The sequence below is a fragment of the Arctopsyche grandis genome, chromosome 8, assembly GCF_051622035.1.
Source record: "Arctopsyche grandis isolate Sample6627 chromosome 8, ASM5162203v2, whole genome shotgun sequence".
NCBI classification, from domain to species: domain Eukaryota; kingdom Metazoa; phylum Arthropoda; class Insecta; order Trichoptera; family Hydropsychidae; genus Arctopsyche; species Arctopsyche grandis.
Window position 1 is genome coordinate 14,162,332 of NC_135362.1, and position 20,023 is coordinate 14,182,354.

Consider the following 20,023-nt stretch of genomic DNA (forward strand, 5'->3'; position numbering starts at 1 on the left):
AACAACCCAAACAGGAGAACAGATTGAACACATACAGTACAAAAACTCCACTGCCTCTGCTGCAACGGTCCCTCTGAAAAACTATGTATGTATGTATATATCTCTCATCGAATAGTTCACCATTTAGGACAGAACCACAAATCCATGTTTCAGTAAATGAAATTAAATCATGATCTTAGTGAGAACAGTAGACAAGCAAATTGCGGTCTTTGAATTCAGTCCTCTTACATTTTGATAATAGGTAAACAAGGACTCACAAAGGCGCGCCCGTTTCTTTTGGGTCTTATGAGAAAGAGGAAATTATGTATAGTTTCTTTCAACACTTACCGATTAACTAATTAATTACATGTCATCATCATTCACAGCCATTCGCCATCCACTGTTTGATGAAGGTTTCTCCAATACGCTTTCATTCTTTTTTGTTTTGAGCAACTCTCGTCCGCCGCATTGCACATATTTTTCTGATTTCATCCATCTGGCCTTCTGGCTACCCGAGAGAACGTTAAAGGGTGCAACCCTTTAACGTTCTCTCGGGTAGCATTCGATCACTTTTATCGTCCGTTCTTCTACATAGCTACGTGACCCGGCCATTGTCATTCTTTACTCTCACCATTACATCAACCATTAAATGATTACATATATTACTTTGTAATTATCGATTCATTTAGTTTTCTTAAAGTCTAAGAGTAATCAAATTTTGACTAATATCTTGGATAGATTATATGTTAGTTCTCTCTTTAAATAACTAACAACTAGTTTAAAGTTTTATCAAAGTTTGTTTGCTTCCCTATGCATTTAATTATTTAACTTGATTTATTAATTTTACTTTATTTTTCCATACCGTGTCATCAAATATAGTCTGTATCTATAGTTTTAAAATTTAATCAGTAAAAGCGACATTGAAGATTGGTAGAAAACAAACACGTGTCGTACAATAAACGAGTTACACCGTTACTCGGAATCGTGATTTATACGGGCTAGGACGAAAGTTTTCCCTCCTTGATTAAGGAGCGTCGGATCGTCCCGACGCTTATCAGCGACTCGTACTGCTATAGAGAAAATGGGAAAGAACACGTGGGGAGCTAGTGGTGCGGGGAAGGGGGAGGAGACTGGAAAACGGTGCGCAGGCGGAAAAACTACGGAAAAACTACGTATAACTGCGATCAGGTTGGACGCGCGCGAGTTGCAAAAGTTTCTGCTCCCGCCTTATGGTCGTACGGTCGACTCTTGCGTTTATTGAAAATGTTCGACGCCGATTTTCCAAACGGCGAACTAAAGGGGTGACTGAGAGGCGGCGAAGAAGCTGGCGGCAGGGGAGAGAGGAGCACGTGCGTGCGCGGATCGATCGCGGGAAAGCGATTTTCCGGCGAATGAAAAACGCACGCATGAACTCCTCTCCGATAGCCGCCGGTTTCATTTCCTATACGCGCCGATAAACCACCGTCGTGCTCGAACGTAATTTTCCGCGTTATCCGTAGACCAACTCATGCGGTGATTTATGAAAATTTTACGCGACCATCCTCCCTTTAAAATTCAATTTAAAACGATGGCGAATATTATGTAAATAGACCAAAGAAGGCGTCGAAGGTGCAAAGCTTATGTCTGTTTTATATGCAAGGCCCATCCGGTGTAGTGGATTTTGGAACAAAAAATTAAAATTGGTAGAATTTTTGAATCACCATTGATATTCAAACGATAGTAATCTCTCAAAACATCTCGTTTTTCTTCTTGTACATTATATTTTTTTTGTAATATGATTATGATTTTTATGATAACTTATCATGTCACAGTGATTAAAAAATTAAAACAAGATAATCATTATAGCTAGAATATATTTATTTATTTAAAGTTTGGACCATTGTAGCATTACAGAAATTCCTAATTCGGCAAAATGGTCAAAAATATAACAGAAAAGAAACAAAATAATAACTTTAGAAATTAGAGATGACAAAATATATTGCATATCAGATGATGATATATTGCATAGTACTTGGAATATCACGAACATATGATAATCGGGGTGATCGGAAAAATGCACTCGAAATAGTTGCACTCTCGAGAAATCCAAACTTTCAAAAATGCGAGACTAATCTTTACTAAGTTTTACCCACTGAATTCGAATATGATAATGATTTCCGACCGCTGTTCACGTTTCTATCGCAATTAGCGCTCTAGTTAGTACGTTTAGATAAAAAAAATATTGAGATAGAAAACAACAAAAATAATTTATGTAATTTAATTTTTATTTATTGAGTAAACGTGATTATAAATATAATACACTGGTAATTTTGTTTTCCGACCTCGGCGGAATTTTATGTATGTATATATGTACATATATAAATATGTATGCATCTAAGTAAGGCAGCATCGCATCGTGTATTGTTTATGTGACAATGTCAAATTTAATTATTTTTGGCGACACCCGAGAGAGTCGCAAACCCGCCGGTTGGGCGTCGCTGTATTAGTCCCATCGGCCTGCATTCGGGTCCGGGAGCAGTCCGTCCAGCATCCCCAACCATCGTGTTCCCTCAGTGCGGATAATTTAAGAGCGAAAAATGATAATAAATAAGAACGGCCGTTGTCTAAATGACTCGTATTCACGGAATACGTCCGAGCATTACGGGTGAAATATGCTAGGGCGCGTCCACACCGTCGAATGAATCATAGCGCGAAATCTTCACTCCGAATACATGCCCGTTTATTATGTGCTTTCGTTTATATTTTACTTTATTTTTTTTATTATTTTATTTTTGTAAATAATAAATCTCTGCTAATGTTCTCGCCGGAAAGATCGATGGGAGGTTGTTAAGTGGGTTCGAGATCTATGTGTCGCCACGTTGTCGCGTGCAATTCTTACGTTCCATATGGTTATTTACGTTTTACGATTATTATTTGTATTATTGATATGTGTTACATAGTTGGGGCAAGTTTGTATCGCAAAGTATGAATGGTGACTGTGAGATATTTTATGGAAGGAATTTACTTTGTTAGAGTGGACGAAAGTTCGCGTCCGACATAGGGGGATGAAAATGAAAAACTACGATTACACTCGTACATTTCGGAGGAACTTGATTTCATATCTTTTGTCTGTTTTTTACTTGAGACTTTTATGTTTTAATTATATTAAAAGCATATTTTATGTGGTGTTGTATTTATTATGTCTTCTTAGTATTAGAGTACGAGAGTAGTCAGGGAGATATGTATAACCAGCAACATAGCTAAATTGTTAGCGTATAATGCTTTAAACTGAGGTCATGGGATCCATTTCTGGCCCGGTGTTATTGGCCAAACCTTAGATATATGTGACTCTTGTTGCGTAGGGGTGTGTGGAGGATCCAAGTAAAAGGCCAAAGTCGTTTCACAGCATTTATTGATGATTAAGGAGATACACACACTGGCAGTGCTCAGTCCAGAATGTCTTTATATCGCCTAAGTATCGCCTTATAAGGGATAGGTCTCTCAGGACATCTTCGACTTCCGATATGTTTACCTATTGTTATCGTCATGTACTCGGATATGCATTCCCACGATATTCAGACCCACGGTATGGGTCACTTCTGAGAACTCCATGGGAATGCGACAGAGTACCGCTATCGCCGAATTCATTGTTTAGCCGACAGCACTAATGTAGTTTGCCGATAATCCCCGAAACCAATTATAACGGTCACACAGTCTCTGGTATGCTACTCGGGCTAATCCGATTGCAACTACTCGGCGGCTCTTTGTCCTATACATAACACTACATATATAGGTCGATTATTTCTTATCAGATTTTGAAAGTTTTTCTGATTTCATTGTTGGAACAGTTCCATGCAAATTAGAAATCTGTCCTCGTTTGTTACCATTGTTTAAATTTAATTACAAATTTTGTGTATATTGAATTTGTTGATATTAAAAATATATTTGCCTACATTGTATGTAGAATGTGTTTCTCGCAAATTCGTAGTATATTGAATTCGTTGATTGTCAAATTGTCAGTTTGTCAAGAGATGACGCTATTTTATTGTATAATAATAACTGTATTACAATGTTTAGTACTTTAGTATGTATAACAATTTGATCATAGTTGCTGCAATAGGTAACTTGTCATGGCAACTATGATAGAAATGTACATATGTTAAAAATAAATAAACAAAATGATGTATGTACATGCATACATTTAAATTGGAAAAATAATTGTAATATGAAAAATAAATATCAAATATATTTTCTATTGCTTCTCGACTGTTTCCAGTGTTTAGTTATCGTGATCATATCTGCTCTAAAAATGGTTTCAAACAAAAATAACTCTATTAGATGGTATTTTTATTTACCATTTATATACCTTATTTTCTTTTTGTCCCTTACTTATAATGGTAATATTCCTATTATGAGTGAAACTGTGAAGGAATAACGTTTGAAATTGCGAATTCTTTAAAAGGGAAACCATTTCTCAAACAAAACAAAAAGAAGAACAAAACATAATTGGAATGAATCAAATGCAAAAACGATTTTCAATAACTGTTAGGGGAGAATTTACAAAAAAAGTACATAAAATATTTTAATAACAATTTTATGACAAAAAAAGTTTTAAATTTTAAATAAAAATAATATGGATATATTTGAACTACAAGCTGCACCCTAAGGAAAAACATGTGCATTTGTTTTGTATATCTAGCTAAAATTAATGAATTTCTATATGGATAGGCTTTGTACGAAAAGCACCCCCGCTTCAAATAGTGGTTTTTCTTTGCAAAATAATCTAGATTCAAAATGTTGAACATCTTGCAATAAATAGGGGTAGCGTAGCTAGCGGTTTTCATGCTCGACTTACGGTAATCATAGTTGATGGTGTAAGGGCGAACGCTGAAGACCCCTGGTTCTTATATTTTTCCTCCCGTTGAAGATGTTTTTCTTTATAAGACTCATGTTGGAGATTGGTTTATGTTGTTCCAACTTATTGCCACACTTAAGAACCTCACCGTGGCTTTGAGGGGTTTTCCTTTCAGAACGATAACCTGCACGCTCCGTGGTAATGCATTGCATAAGAATAAAAAAATCGCGAATGGTGAAAATACATTTTCCGGACGGATAGAAAATTTGAATCGATTGGTCGGATGCTGCCTCTGAAAATCCAAAGATCGCCCCCTGTTTCGCCTTTTCCCACTACCTGAAATATGTAAATTGCGAGCTGGGATACTAAAAGGTGGCTATGAATTTATGAGGATACGTTAATTAATTTAGCCCATGTCATGATTTTATAAATATTCATCCTCGTCAAAATCATACGACTATCATTATTAAAATTGTTTACGTTTGTGTATGCGTACGTGAACGGATTCAATCTAATTTATCCATTTTATTTCCACTATCATTCCATCGACGCGACCGTTTTATGTAACTTTATCATACAATAAGATATGAATTCTATATGTACATTGAACGCTATGTTTTTATCGGTTTTATAATGGTTTGAAGATATAATCTGAATAGATAGTGACAATATCGGAAAATTCACAGTAATTGACTTTGATACATAATTGTTTTGGAATAAATATATTTACGTAATTGATTTTCAAAACACGTGTAAATACAAACTGGCGTAACAAATCTCAACAGACCTTATTACTGGAGTTAGTCAAGGAACAAATGTGGTTTGTAAAAAATCCACAGAGTAGAGCTATTGCAGATCAGCATAGAGGTCGTGGGTTCATATCCCGGTTAAGTGGGCTGCTGGCAAGATCTTGTGGTTATTATAAAAAACAGATCAGCCGTCTCTTGGTAGAATTTCCTGATTTTTCTAGCTTAATTGATGAGATGAATCCAATAATATCAGGGCGATATATCTGCTCAACCGGGTTGCTGGTGAAATTGACCTCTTCAATACGAACTATGCTAATCTGATTGAGTGGTTGTTGAGGAACGCCAGTAGTTGTTTTTACCAATTATAAATGTGATGATATGTTATTATTATTATTATTATTATGTAATATTATTATAATGATGTTATTTTATGTTATATTATATTATTATTATTATATTATATTGTTATAATTGAATGACTGGCCACAGTGACGCGTTGGAGCTCTCTGTAATGTCAGTGTGGCTAATATGTTAAAATAAATAAAAAATAAATCGGTATCCTCCCCCACATTTTCTCGCACATTCAAACTATTAGTGTCACGATTTTGTTGAATCTTTCAAAATGCTACGTACACAATGTTAATCCACTAATTTGCTAAGTATAAAATTTTATTGACTATCCATAGAGATATCTCTATTGTTATATGTCCTTGTTATGTTTGAAAATTGTAAGTATCCATGTACAAACATTATCTAACCATATTCGTTGCTTTGGGGTAATTCCGGTCATGAGACATTTAATTTACTGGTTGTTTTACCCAGCTTCGCTCAGTATTTATAATATAAACAGCTTAAACATGGCGAAACTAATAGTAAATATTCATTTGTTTTTTTATTAAATTTATTAGAGTCGAAAAAAAAATTGACTCGTCGTCATAGAATTTTTGACTTGTTTACGAAGTTCCCAACCAATGTTTCTCCAGAATCCGGCGACCCCCGTCCCCCGTCACCATGTCGTCATAGAAATTTTGACTTGTTTACAACCAAAGTTACTTATAAGCATATAAATATATGTACATACAAACTCTCTTTCGAAATTATATATTAGATGTACATACATATATATGCAATAAAAATAAAATCAATATAAATACGTATGTTTACACGATGCTATGAGATGGGATCTGAAGAGATATTATATGTGAATAAGTTATTTTAAACTCTAGTAAATACATATAATATTATTAGAAAATTTACTGTCGATTTACAATTTTGGGTAAATCTGTGTAAGTTAAATTCATTAGAACGTTGATTAACTAATTTGATCATTTTGAGGTGATTTATTCGTTTATCGCTAAATCTTTGCTTGTATTACGAATGTCAGGCGCGTAACTACTATGTCATACGCATGCTATGCCATACATATGCCATGGGCATGCGGGTCTTTTAGATTTAGGGGCTGCAAAGGTTTTGAAATAAAAGTGCTAGACAATTTTCAAATAAAAATTTTGAAAGTCATTTTTAATTAATTCAAATGACTAATAGGAAACAATATTTAAAATTTTATACTCCAAATTTGATACGCGACACATAGCGTGTCGAATTTTCACCCATCTGTACTCCTTCTCACGATATTCAATAGTTTTCCGTTATGTTACAGTAATAATAATTATCCGTAATCATCTATAAAAATGATGTGAAAATAAAATGTCTTTGAAAGATGTAATTGCATAATTTGTGACTCTGGAGGCGAGGAAAAAGAACATTTAAATTATGTGAGCTAATTACCGATTTAATTTTTAATAACAAAAATACTAAAGGGGGCCTTTTTCTAACATTTGCATGCAGGCACAATTTTTCTAGGTACGCCGAATGTATACACAATTTTTCTAGGTACTGATGAATGTATGTGAATTAATATAATGGATAAAAGTTATTGGCATTATATGAATGAAATATTTGTCTTGTATTGAATGGTCGTTGATGATGTATAGATAAAATAGAAAGTTGATTAAAACTATAGATCCGTTGTCTTTTGCACAATAGGTTAAAATGAGCGATGATGAAAAGTTAATTACTGGTTCGTTTAAGAATCGTCGTATTTTCTATGAAAATAATTTGAATAAGCGGATTGAAGAGTGTGAGACAACGACGGGCCGGTCTCAGCGCCATCTCGATAATTAGCTTCGCTGTTGGCTTTCTTCACAGCTTTCACAGGTCTGCTTCGATCGTGTTACCTGAAGTACTTGCTTAATTATAGACTTGTCCGTGCCAAAGGGCTAATAATGCCCATCGATTTCGCTCTGCGTCAATGGCCGACAGGGGAAAGCTTGAACAAAACCGTATTCACTGTGTGTGTTTGTGTCTGTATTTGCTGACGATTGAAAGGCGCCATTTTTCGCAGACGCAAATCTCCGTTTATTATATGAGAACTTAATTTCGAAGTGAGATATTATCTTCACACTTGCTCGTGGTGGTACGGATATCGTAAAACAAAGCAAAATTTGTTTTGCACATACATACATACGTACATACGTGTGTTAGAGCAAATGGTAAATTGCATTCGTCGCTCGACGTGGGTAGGATTACGATTTTTGCACTGCAGATCGCACTCGAAAAACCGATTTTGTTTCAGCATCCTATAAACCGAAGACGACGTGGTCGGTTTATTGGCGACCCCAGAGGTCTGATTGATGATCTCGATCGGTTCTTCAACACTTAAGAATTTGATATCTCAATATTATTATTATTATATATATAAAGACGCTATTCTGTATGTGTATGTGTGTGTGTGTGTGTGTGTGTTTGTGTTTGTATGTGTCCCAAAGCTAGCCGAACATAATGAATCGATAAAAAGCCTAAACATTGTATAAATTCATTCGGAATCGAACCCGCGTACCCTTGCGTGAACAAAAATATCCTCTTATAGGTATATCTGAATTCAAAGAGTTATGCGATGAATCCAGCATCGAATTTTCAAATGGCCTTTTTTTTAAACATTAATTAAAATGTTTTCCTTCTCGCCATATAAAAATACGTAATTATAATTTTATTTAGCGTGGTTTTGAACAATTTCTTTTTGTTTTCATATCAAACAAATAAATATATATTTTTAATTTAAATTAATTTTATTTTAACGATATTTGATAAATAAAATTATCGAATCTACCCCCGCACTCCTAGAGCACTGTACGCAGACCGATAGACTATAGTCTCGATAGAGAAAGTGCTCTAAATAACATATAATTTAATTGCTTTAATTTAAAATTTATAATATTCAAGGTTGCGAGGTCAATGACCGGGGTTTGTTTATACATAATTGTGGGTATTCGGTTTTGTAAATTAAACATACATAGCTCATAAATCTTTTTGCTTACGTCACACGATGTAAAAATACGTACTTTTATAAATACGTAAAAATACTGTTTTTACTTCGATTTTGACTTTGGGTTTTATAATTTTATTATTATTTTTTATTGCATAATTTAATTGGCATAACCGATTCCCGACTTCTGTTTCAGTTCCGAATTCAATTAATTATTAATATTCATATTGTAACTTTATTTTAAATTACGTATCAATCCGAAAGCACCCGTTGAAATTTCAATGGGCATAACACTAGTAGTTATATAATGAACAATCGAAAACTTCTTGAATTGATTCGCTCTACAAAGAATAAGGTTGCGAACAATTAAACGTTTTAAGGGGAATCTTTGGGAATTTGTTAAAGACGTTACAGAAACCTTAAGTTTCCCTAATTTCTTCTGTTCTTCTACGTAACTCAATTCAGATCTAGTTAAAAGGGTAGGAAAAATAAGACCACTGTACATATGTATGTATGTATGTACATATGTACATATGTACATATGTATGTAACGGTCTTAAATATCAAATATTATTAATAAGATAAAAATTCTTCAATATATTTATAGTAACATCTGTTATATAATCACTTTATCTATTTACGTAGTTACAATAGATGAAGTTTTGTGATCATTCGAACTTGAGATTTTAACTGATTCGAACTCAGAGTCGATCACATTTTCAATTATCTCTCAAACCGCTCAACAGATCAGACTGAATATTTTTTTAACATGTAATGTGTGTGTGTGTGTTTGTGTCGGTGTGACTGTGTAACGCTCGTCGTACTATAATAGTCGTTTCGATTCGACACACATATCTATTAGTCGTAAGCCAACAAAGCTTACGACTATAATACGAACATAATAACAGATCAACAAAAGACTTCTATACATATATACTGTGTGCTACCAATGTTTCCTATAGGGAAATAAGTCTTTGAGCATTTAGCGCCATCTATTCAAAATGTATTTAATTTATTAATTTTTCTATTGGTGTTTTATACTGTTTATACGTAGGTATGTAGGTATTTTTACTATTTTTTTCACATTAAACAATTATATATAAATATTAAATTAAATATATTTAAAAGGTATTTGATATTATTAGGTACTTGGTATTAAAAATCGACAGCGTGCGGTTCGAACACAGAACCGACACATTTGTTTTAATTTTTTTTATTTACTTAATAACTTGGTATAACATAACTCATGCGATGATATTTTATCGGGCACAACACTAGTAGAAATTATAAATATATTAATATTTTCACTTTTTTCTTTCAGATACCACTAAACTTATTTGTATTCAACTTTGGTTTAAAATTATTACAAATATCAAAGATTTATAAAAACTCCTAATGCTTCATTTATAAATGCTCATATTATTTACAAAATCTCGAGTTCGAATTTTCGCATGATCACAAAACTTTACATATTTTTACCACGTACATAGAAAAAAGGACTGAGCTACATATATTTATATAGGTAGATTTAACTATTTATTCGAATCTGTTCTTGTATGTGCGGCATATTTAAAGCGCAATCCAACCAATTCTTATCCGAACAGACAGCCGATAGACAGACAGACAGACTCCAATATAAATTCTGTATTTACATATATATGTTCGTATGTACATATATAGTACATTCGTACTGTGCATATTTTCTCGCCGTTTTTAAATTCAATGGCCTTTTGTCCAAATCCTTGTCGAAATTGCGCCGTTCTAAAAAACGAAATAAAGACAACAAGATCCAAACGACATTCCCATTAAGCTGGCAATTTTGGGTCTTTAGGGATGTTGACATAAGGCAGCTTCGTTCGTTTACTACTGTCCCTCCCACCAGGAGTTTCCTCCTCATTTCCAATTTTTACGAATCCCTCTCCCGGCGTGCCAATAAACTTTTGCGACCTCCACGGGACTCGATCCCGGGAAATAAAAAAAGGTGTTTGTCGCCGCTCCGCTCCTCGCTTAAGGGCTTTCTAGTACGTGAAACCAAAGCTCCCTTAAATATATACTGGAGCGTATTTACATATAGCAACCACCTTGTTCAGTGGCCCGTTCGAAGGTTCATTAGTTTAAATTTCACTACGGCTGATACTTCAATTCGTACGTCGACAATTTGAAATTTATTATGAAATTAAGTCTACACAATATTCGCTAGTAAATATTCTAATAACATATTATACGTACATATTTCAAATCTACGATGAATTCAACATACGTTTAGCTTTATCCGAGAAAATGTTAAGCTTTCGCTTTATAATGATCGTTCCAAATGTCCTCTCGTACTGCAACGAGCTCAAATCGACTATTTGATTTCATGGTTCGACGATTCTTAAAGTTTTATATCATCGCATCTTTTAATGATGGTACTCAGAGGACAAACTAAATCGGTTGAATTTCTTTCATTGTACATGTTATCATGGTTCAAAAATGGTTCTTTCTCGCATTTTAAAAACCTTATAAAATTTTACAACAGGTTCATTAAATTTCAATAAATCTCTTTATACATTTATTTAAAATTCTCCATGTACATATAAGCACAAAGCAAAATTTTTGTTGGAAAATGTTTTAGTAAGATATCTTGTTTCATTCATTAAACAGCTCATCGATTGACATTGCTATTGTTGAATAAAAACATGGACGGATAATACCCATTCGGACTATTTATTTATTTATATAATTTTGGCTACTAGCTAATTTAAAAATACAAACATTCTTAATTATTTAACTCCTAAATTTTATATATAAATTTATATGCACTGTCCTTCACAGTGGTGTCTCCTCGCACCTCGCAAAAATGCATCCACGGTCTTAAAAGACCTGACGCACTCAGGGAGGGCATTGTACATGAGCACACCCCTGTGAAAAGCACTACCAGCTGTCTTATTTTTTCTTATTCTACCTACAACTAAATTGTTCTTATTTATATTGAGAATATGTACTGCATGTTTCATGAATTTGAGGATGATTTTGTATTAAATTTATAGTCAGCAAAGTCGATCTTACGTTGTAGTCTTTGTACTATCCGATAGATCCATTCAAGTTGCAAAAATTCGACAAAAGCCGATTTCTTCGTCGACGCCCTTGCGTTTCCCTCAATATTCTCCTCGGGGGAGGGTTGCTGAAAACCACCTCATACTGGTTGAAAGTATTCCCTCGACTCTTTTACATACAGATCTGGTAGATCGTAGTGGAGATGCCGGCGTCGCCTTTAGATTGGAAGCCGATGTTGCAACGTTTAAGTATGGTCCGTGTAAAAAGCGATACAAAATCGAATCCAACGGTTTCGCTGCAAGTTTGGAATCGTACGCAATTTTCATCTGAATATGCATGTATTTGCTCGTTCTGAGAATTAGTATGTAATATACGCCGTTGGCTGAAAGCTTTCGCAGAGTAGATAGATCTAGGTAGTTTCGCAGGCGAGTCGCTTTTGCGAGACTACCTGCATAAATTTTCACCTGTGTAAAAAAATAAAGCAGCTCACCACTCCCACTCAGATCTTCATATCAAAGGGAAAGGATTTCGTTCATTTTATTTTAAATGGAAAGCGCAATATATTACACAAAAGGATCGACTGGAATTTGGAGAATTTTGCTATTGCGCTTGTCTAGACTGCTATTGATCTTTTTTATTTTATTTTTGTAGATATTTTTACGCTCATATATGTGTGTTAATCGCATTTGTGGAAATTCTAATATGAATTTTGAATTGAACATATCTCAAAATATGAATTCTTAAAATAATTTAATCGTGAACAATTCACATGTAAAATAAAAATTTCGTTGTTTGTTTCGCCTTTCTCGACAATCACCCACGTCGAGATATTTTCCCCGCTATAATTTTATTAGTGGACAGATTTTCCCATTTTCTTTTCCCTTTGTGCCCCGACTGGAAGGCGGGGGCGGGTCGGTTAATGCACGAATTTCAATTTGATACGGCCGCAAGTGAAGAAATCCCATTTGCATATTGTAATCAAATTTGTTAACTTAATTTATTCAGCGTTTAAATTACCATGTATATTTCGACGGCAACCCACCGCACACAATTCAATTTCGCGCGAGACGAATTGTAAACAAAAACGCTCGCGAATAACCACTCGTTTAGCAGGTGCATTATAAAATGTAAACAATGTTAAATTGCATCCAGGTGAACATCACCTAGATAAGCATGTATGTAGATATACTCCAGGGCTGTGGAGTCGGAGTTGAAGCCATTAAAAATCGAGCGACTCCGACGTTCGATTCGCATTCGATTCGCGTTCGATTCAATATATGTACACTCGTCATTACAGATCGCTCCAATGCGACGGGCGTACGATAACGAAATACAGAAATACATAAACAATCAGAAATCAGAAATACAATAATACATATACAATCAGAATATATAGCATATAACAATTAATTATATAACAATTAATCAGAAATAATAATCATAGAGACATCTATGGATTATTTTTAGATTTTTGTGAACAATTTTTATACATAAAATAAATACGAAATTATAGAAATGTCTATAGCGATATCTATAGATTTCAGATTACTGTGCATAATTATTACAAATTATACACAGACAGATTTTTGTGACAACACGAAATGATCTAAAACCAATTTTTCAGGAACCGTTTCAGCAATGATCAGATAAAATTATGCGTTTAAGTTTGGCACTGAGAGATTACTGGGTTCGATCCCTTGCTAATCTTTAATGATGCTGGTTAGACTTTTGTGACTTCGTTTCTTACCAGAGTTTGCCAATTTATTTGATTTTCATTATTAAAACGGTTCCACAAATTGCCAAAAATCATCCTACCCACTGTCAAAAATATCTGAATTTGATTCATGTACATTATGTAAAAAATTATGTAAAAGTCTAAATCCATAAATGTCTCAATGGATTAATTAATTAATTGTTAATTTATGTAATAAAAATCCTGCAATGTTTGTAATTAATTGTCTATGAAGGCGCATTGGGGGTTTACCTGCCAGGCCTTCCTGGTATATATGTGTCTGCATATGTAAAAATAAAAATAAAATACCGTTATAACGCATAATGATTATACACAAAACATGAGTTGAAAACACTGTGCGACAACTCTAGCTATTTAATTATTTCACTGTGAAAGACGCTATAGCAGCTTCGTCATATGTAAATGTTCCTCTTCCCAATTGATAGAGCAAATCTAAAGAGTTGATTGCGGTGCGCTTCAAATGTTGTTGCTGCCTCACTCAATTCAACCAGGAAGGTCGATTGTCCCGACATTACATCGTCATCATCATCACCCACTCTTGAAAATATTCTATCGATGATAGTCAAAATGCACTCGCAGACCTTCTTGCAAAAGTGTTGATTATTGATGCGAATTAACAATAATTGCGGAACGTTAAATATTTTATTCAATCTGTTGAATGAAATATCTTTTTGTCTAAATTACTTTAGTTTTAATATTTTGCTGGTGTTTTGTCTCTTGAAATTTCAGTGGGTGATTTCGTAAAGTAAATGATACGTGAATTTAAAAATCAGATCTTTTAGTACAGGACGCCAATTTGCAAATTTAAAACAGGATGCTATTTTGAAAAATAAACAATGTTTTCCGATAGAATATGAAAACAGGAACAAAAGTGCATTAATAACTCAATTTAGGTAAGTTGTCGAGTTTGCGCCCGATATATACATAAAGGACGCGATGTATTAAGTGTACGTATGTATGTATGTATATGATAGTTTGCACGTTGACTTGAAAGCTTTTGTTAATAAAATTGGGTGTTCAATATATACATCATATGTGTACATATATGGAAAGAAAATTTATCCCCATGTAGTGTTGCACTCAAAGGCAAGATGCCTTGTCGGTAACGATGCCGATTTTCCCCGTGCGAAATTTGACAGGTTTTCCCTTTTGCTAGCGACGCATTTTCCCGGTGCTTTCTGTATTAACGAACAACCGACCGGTGGCAATAACCCCCCACCTAACGATTCTCCTTTTTCTAGTACGAGAAAAGTCTCGGGCAGTCGGGAAAACTGGGACGTTTCCTATCGGGATTTCGCGACCGACGCCCAGGCATATATATGGTCACGTATAACTCAAGACATAAAAGATGGAAACGGAAAAGTGTAACTCACCCCCATTTCTCCTCCATTCCCTCTGCAATGCCAGGTTCCATTCTCGTCTATGAGCTCACGGAGCAGGTTTACGACAAGGTGAAGGATGTAGTAACGAGGATCGATGGACTTTTCATGCTGGAACGCCATTGAAGAAATGTTCAAGCTACTCTGAATATGTATAAGTGAACTCGAAAATGTTATATCTGAATTTAATGGTACATAGGTCAATACAGATAGTGTAAAATTTTCAACGTTAATAATAATATTAATGACTTTTTATTCCAAACTATAGGGAGAATAGTGCAATTCTTTTCGACCATATAAATAATATATGTATAGATAATGCAAATGAATGATAAAATAAATAAACATAATATAATAATATAAAATTATTAGCCAATTAGTTAAAAAAAAAAAAAAAATTCTGAATATTAAATATTACACGTTTAAATATTAAATACTACTATTGAAATGATAAAATATAATTGGTATCTTACTTCTAGCGTTGTGTATAGCATAGATATACATAATTGGCATTTTTATATAAAATAATAGTTTTGTTTAAATGATATTTAAAATATTCGTTATTACAGAAGGATTAATGATGATTTTATAAAAGAATGTAATATTTAAAATTTAAAATAATTTTACCATAGTAGATCCCCTTAATTTTCAAAATATGCATTCATTTCCTAAGCTTAGATAAAACAATCTCACAAAATATACGTTGGAGTTCTTTGATGTATAAAATATTTTCTTAAGTAGCAAGCTCAAAATCAAAATCATAATTTAGCTTAGAGTCCTAATATAAATTTTAAAAAATAGTCCTCATTGACCAAGCAAACAATCTTCGTTCAAAAGTAGTAAAATAAAAGAGTATATTTTTGCTAAACAAAATGACCAAACTTCAATGAAAATAAAATATAGTAATTTGTTAATTTATTTTGAAAAAAAAAAACAAATTGCTATCAATCTGATTGATACGTTGTAAAGATATATTATATTATAATAGAAATATAGTAGTTGGGCTGACCCTATAGTCTATTCAGTTTTTTGTTAACGTTCTGAAGGGTTTATATTACATGTATAATGTTTGGAAAATGGCCAAATTTCGAGGCATCCATCTTCATACGGGGCAGTTAAAAAACTCGCATAAAAATACACGTCAATAAACAATATTGTGAGCGCAGAATGCCTAGATGGGTGGGGGAGGGTTGAAAAAACGCTTAACTGCCGGATTATGTCTCATCCTTTCGCATCTGAACCACAATTTCCCCTGAAAATCTTCGCGTTCTTTTTATGAAAATATAATAGTACTCGCTAGAAATGTGTATATGTATGTACATATGTTGAATTCTAAGTGTATATGTATGTCATAATAATAATAAAAAAAAATATAGTTGACTCTGCATCGTGTCCATTATCGTGTATCAAATTTATAGCGGACTTCTTTTTGAAGTGCCTCGTTCAGTGCAAGTTGGAAACTGGAAACTTTGCCGACGTGAAACTTGTTTAACGCTTGTTTGTATCGTTTTGATACACTCGTAAACACACACGGTTCGAAATAAATTCGCAAAATTATAACTTTGATCAGTTCCAGCTGATATGAGCGGGACATTGAATGAAACGTTTATTGGTCAACTTTTGTATGTATGTATGTATGTATACAAAAGAATTCCTTTTTGTCAGAAGGGTTTCGAGAGATTCAATACTTAAAAACTTTGAAAAGCTTTCATTGTATGTGATAGTGAAAAAACAAGGTAAAAAAAGTCGCTGTCAGGCATATCGTGTAACCATCCCAATTTTTCGACAGCGATATTATATTTTCGAGCGCGTGCTTATTAAAGATACGAGCTCTCGCATCCCACGAAGGTATTTGTGTGTTCGAGAGCGAAACGTTAGATTTTCATTTTTGCGATTCGCCTAAACGATTGCTCTAGTGTAGTAGACGTCGGAAAAACGTGAAAAACGACAAGCGGGAGATATATAGCCTCCGGCTTACGAGAATGGTTTCAAACGATTTTGCTTTCAAATTTGATATAATACCTTCTTCGAATACATATCGTATATAAACTATCCTCCTTTCGCACTTCAATTCTATTCAAACTTTCGCTTAACTTGTAGAAACAAAAAGTAATTTCAATTACTTTATTATTATCGATGTTCTAATTTAAGTCGTGTTTCAATCGACCAATACCATATATGTACATATGTATGTATGTAGTTACACCTGAGGGAAAGTGAGATCATATCTAAATACAATTTTACATATAATCCTAGTTGAAAGTCAATAACTAAAACACGAAAACTCCCGGTAGGTATACACAATCAAATGATTAGAAATTTATAATTAATTTAAAACGAAATTCAGCGTTATTGAAACTTTCAAAGGCCTTCAAATATTTGGTGATATCACTTTGTAGAGATTTAGCATTTTCAATGAAAAACCACTGAAAGAGATTGACTTATAATGTTTATTAATTTTTACTTTATCTACATACGTTTTAACAATAGATGAAGTTTTGTGATCATGCGAAAATTTGAACTCGAGATTTTGACTGATTCGAACTCAGAATCGATTACTGATCACGTTTTCATGATCTAAAAAAAATGTGTGTGTTTGTGTATTTTGGGGATTTTTTGAACACCGTTAGTTATATCGAACTGAAACTTAGGATGGGTTACTAAAATTCTTATCTATACGACGTAATATAAGAATCTTATCTATACGTTTTTAAGTTGAGTGGAAATGGTACCTCCCCTTAAAGGTGTCCTCTTTTTTTAAGTTTTTTAATTCAACTATCTCCCAAACCGGACAGAAATTTTTTTACATCTAATAGAAATAATAATCTTTATAACCTTATATTTTTTTTATTTTATTCGCGTTCATGCAATATCGAACCAATGTACAATAATAATTTGCACTACTATGTATTATACAGTTTGCAACAAGATTTTCAATAGTCATTCCAATAATTATAATATTACGGGAGGAGAATAAAACCTATTCGTCGAGCAAAGTTTGTTCTTCCAGGTACTAATGATTTACAATTTTCTAACAATTATTGGAAAAAGAAAATTTCTTACGAACACATAATGTATATCAGGGTTCCTTGATCGTTTTGAGCCGTGACCTGGATAAGGGTAATAGCTTAGTTTCGCGACCCAAGTAAAGATAACACATGCAAACAGTATGTAATTCAAAATCCAAAATGATTTACTTTACATTAGGTGACAATATGTATACAAACTTTAATAATGTGAACCTTGGCTTTAAAATATCATTAATTTTTTATGCTATTTATGACAATCCGCGTCTAAGGTAGGGCTGCCAAGATTGTCGGGATGACGACCTGGAAAATTGAGAACTAAATGATAAATGAAACCCTGATCCATTGAGGATCTTAAACAATTTTTAATTATTTAAAGTTTACTGAAATATATTTCAACTGACCATCATCATCATCATCATCATCTATAGCCATTCACCATCCACTGCTGAATGAAAACCTCTCCAACTCGCTTCCACTCGTCTCTGTTTTGCTCATCTCTCTTCCATTTACCCTACATTTTTTCCTAATTTCATCTAATTTTCTCCGCGTTCTTCCTTTTACCCTTTTGCATTCTCTCGGGTGCCATTTTGGCACTTCTTTTCTCCACCTTTCGTCCATGCTTCTTGCCACGTGACCCACCCATTGCCATTTAAATCTCTTGACTCTATTCACTATATCCATTATCCTTGTCATACTTCTTACCTATGTATTCCGTTTCCTGTCTTTCTTCGTCATGCCAAGCCTACAACGTTCCATATTTCTTTGAGCGCATTGGACTTTGATTAGCAGCTTAGCGTACAATATCCAAGTTTCACATAAATACGTCACCACTTGCCATCTTTTTCTTCAGGTAAAGTGGTATTTTTTATTTAAAAACCGCATTCATTCATCTAAAAGCACTCCATCCTATTTTTTAAATCGCAGTGGCTTTTTATCGCGGGGACAACTCACTGAATGATTTCATACAAATATTTTCTATCCACAATATTAATCCTTAATTTTATGATGACTGAATTTTTTGAAATGTACATATGTATAGGTATATTGAAACCGTTATTCAAATATTCGGAGAAATGATTTCTTGAATCATGCATACATACGTAGTTACTCTTTTTTAGTAAAATTAATCGAAAACTTTCTAGCTTTCTTTTATTAACAAAACAATAAATTATATATTTTATTCGAAAAATTTTGTTGCCGTATAACATATGGCATGAAATCTGTCGGCAAATTGTCCGTGCAATGAAATGTCCTAGAACCCATTTTGAGTTAAAGACTGTAAAATCCGAAATTCTGTAAAAATTGCGCATTGAAAAATCGCTCATCTAATATATCATTTCGAAAGAGACTTTGTATGTATGTTTGTTTGGTTCGTAGAATCCGTGACGTTCAATTCAATAAAAAAATAATATTCAAATAAATTAAAATAAAATAAAACTATTCAAATAAATTGAATCAAATGTTTACTATTAGATAAGCCATGTTTAAGCGGTTTATATTACAAATACCGAGCGAAGCTGTGTAAAACCACTAGTATCTCATAAGCGAGAAGATTTCAACTAAAATCATTGTCATATTCGAATTAAGTTGCTTAAATTTAGTAGCAATTTATGAGTCCTCGTTCTGGTAATTTTTTGTTGTTACTCAGTTTACAAACATAGTTAGCGATTGACGAGTTGAGCACGTTTGCCTTGCGAAATTCCTACATATTTTTCATTTGTGTACATACAATGCACAATTATCACAATGAATAGGTTGTATATGTCTGTATATGATATGCATATTACAAAAACGTCAACCCATACCAGAGACAGTTTGATTCGTTTCGATCAAAAGTCCCGCTGTACGACAGACGCAGGGTCGACGGTCGTTCGTAAGCCCCGCTCTACTACGTCACCACGGCGCTGGACGAGAGGATGGGTGGCCAGTGGGGTGCAGG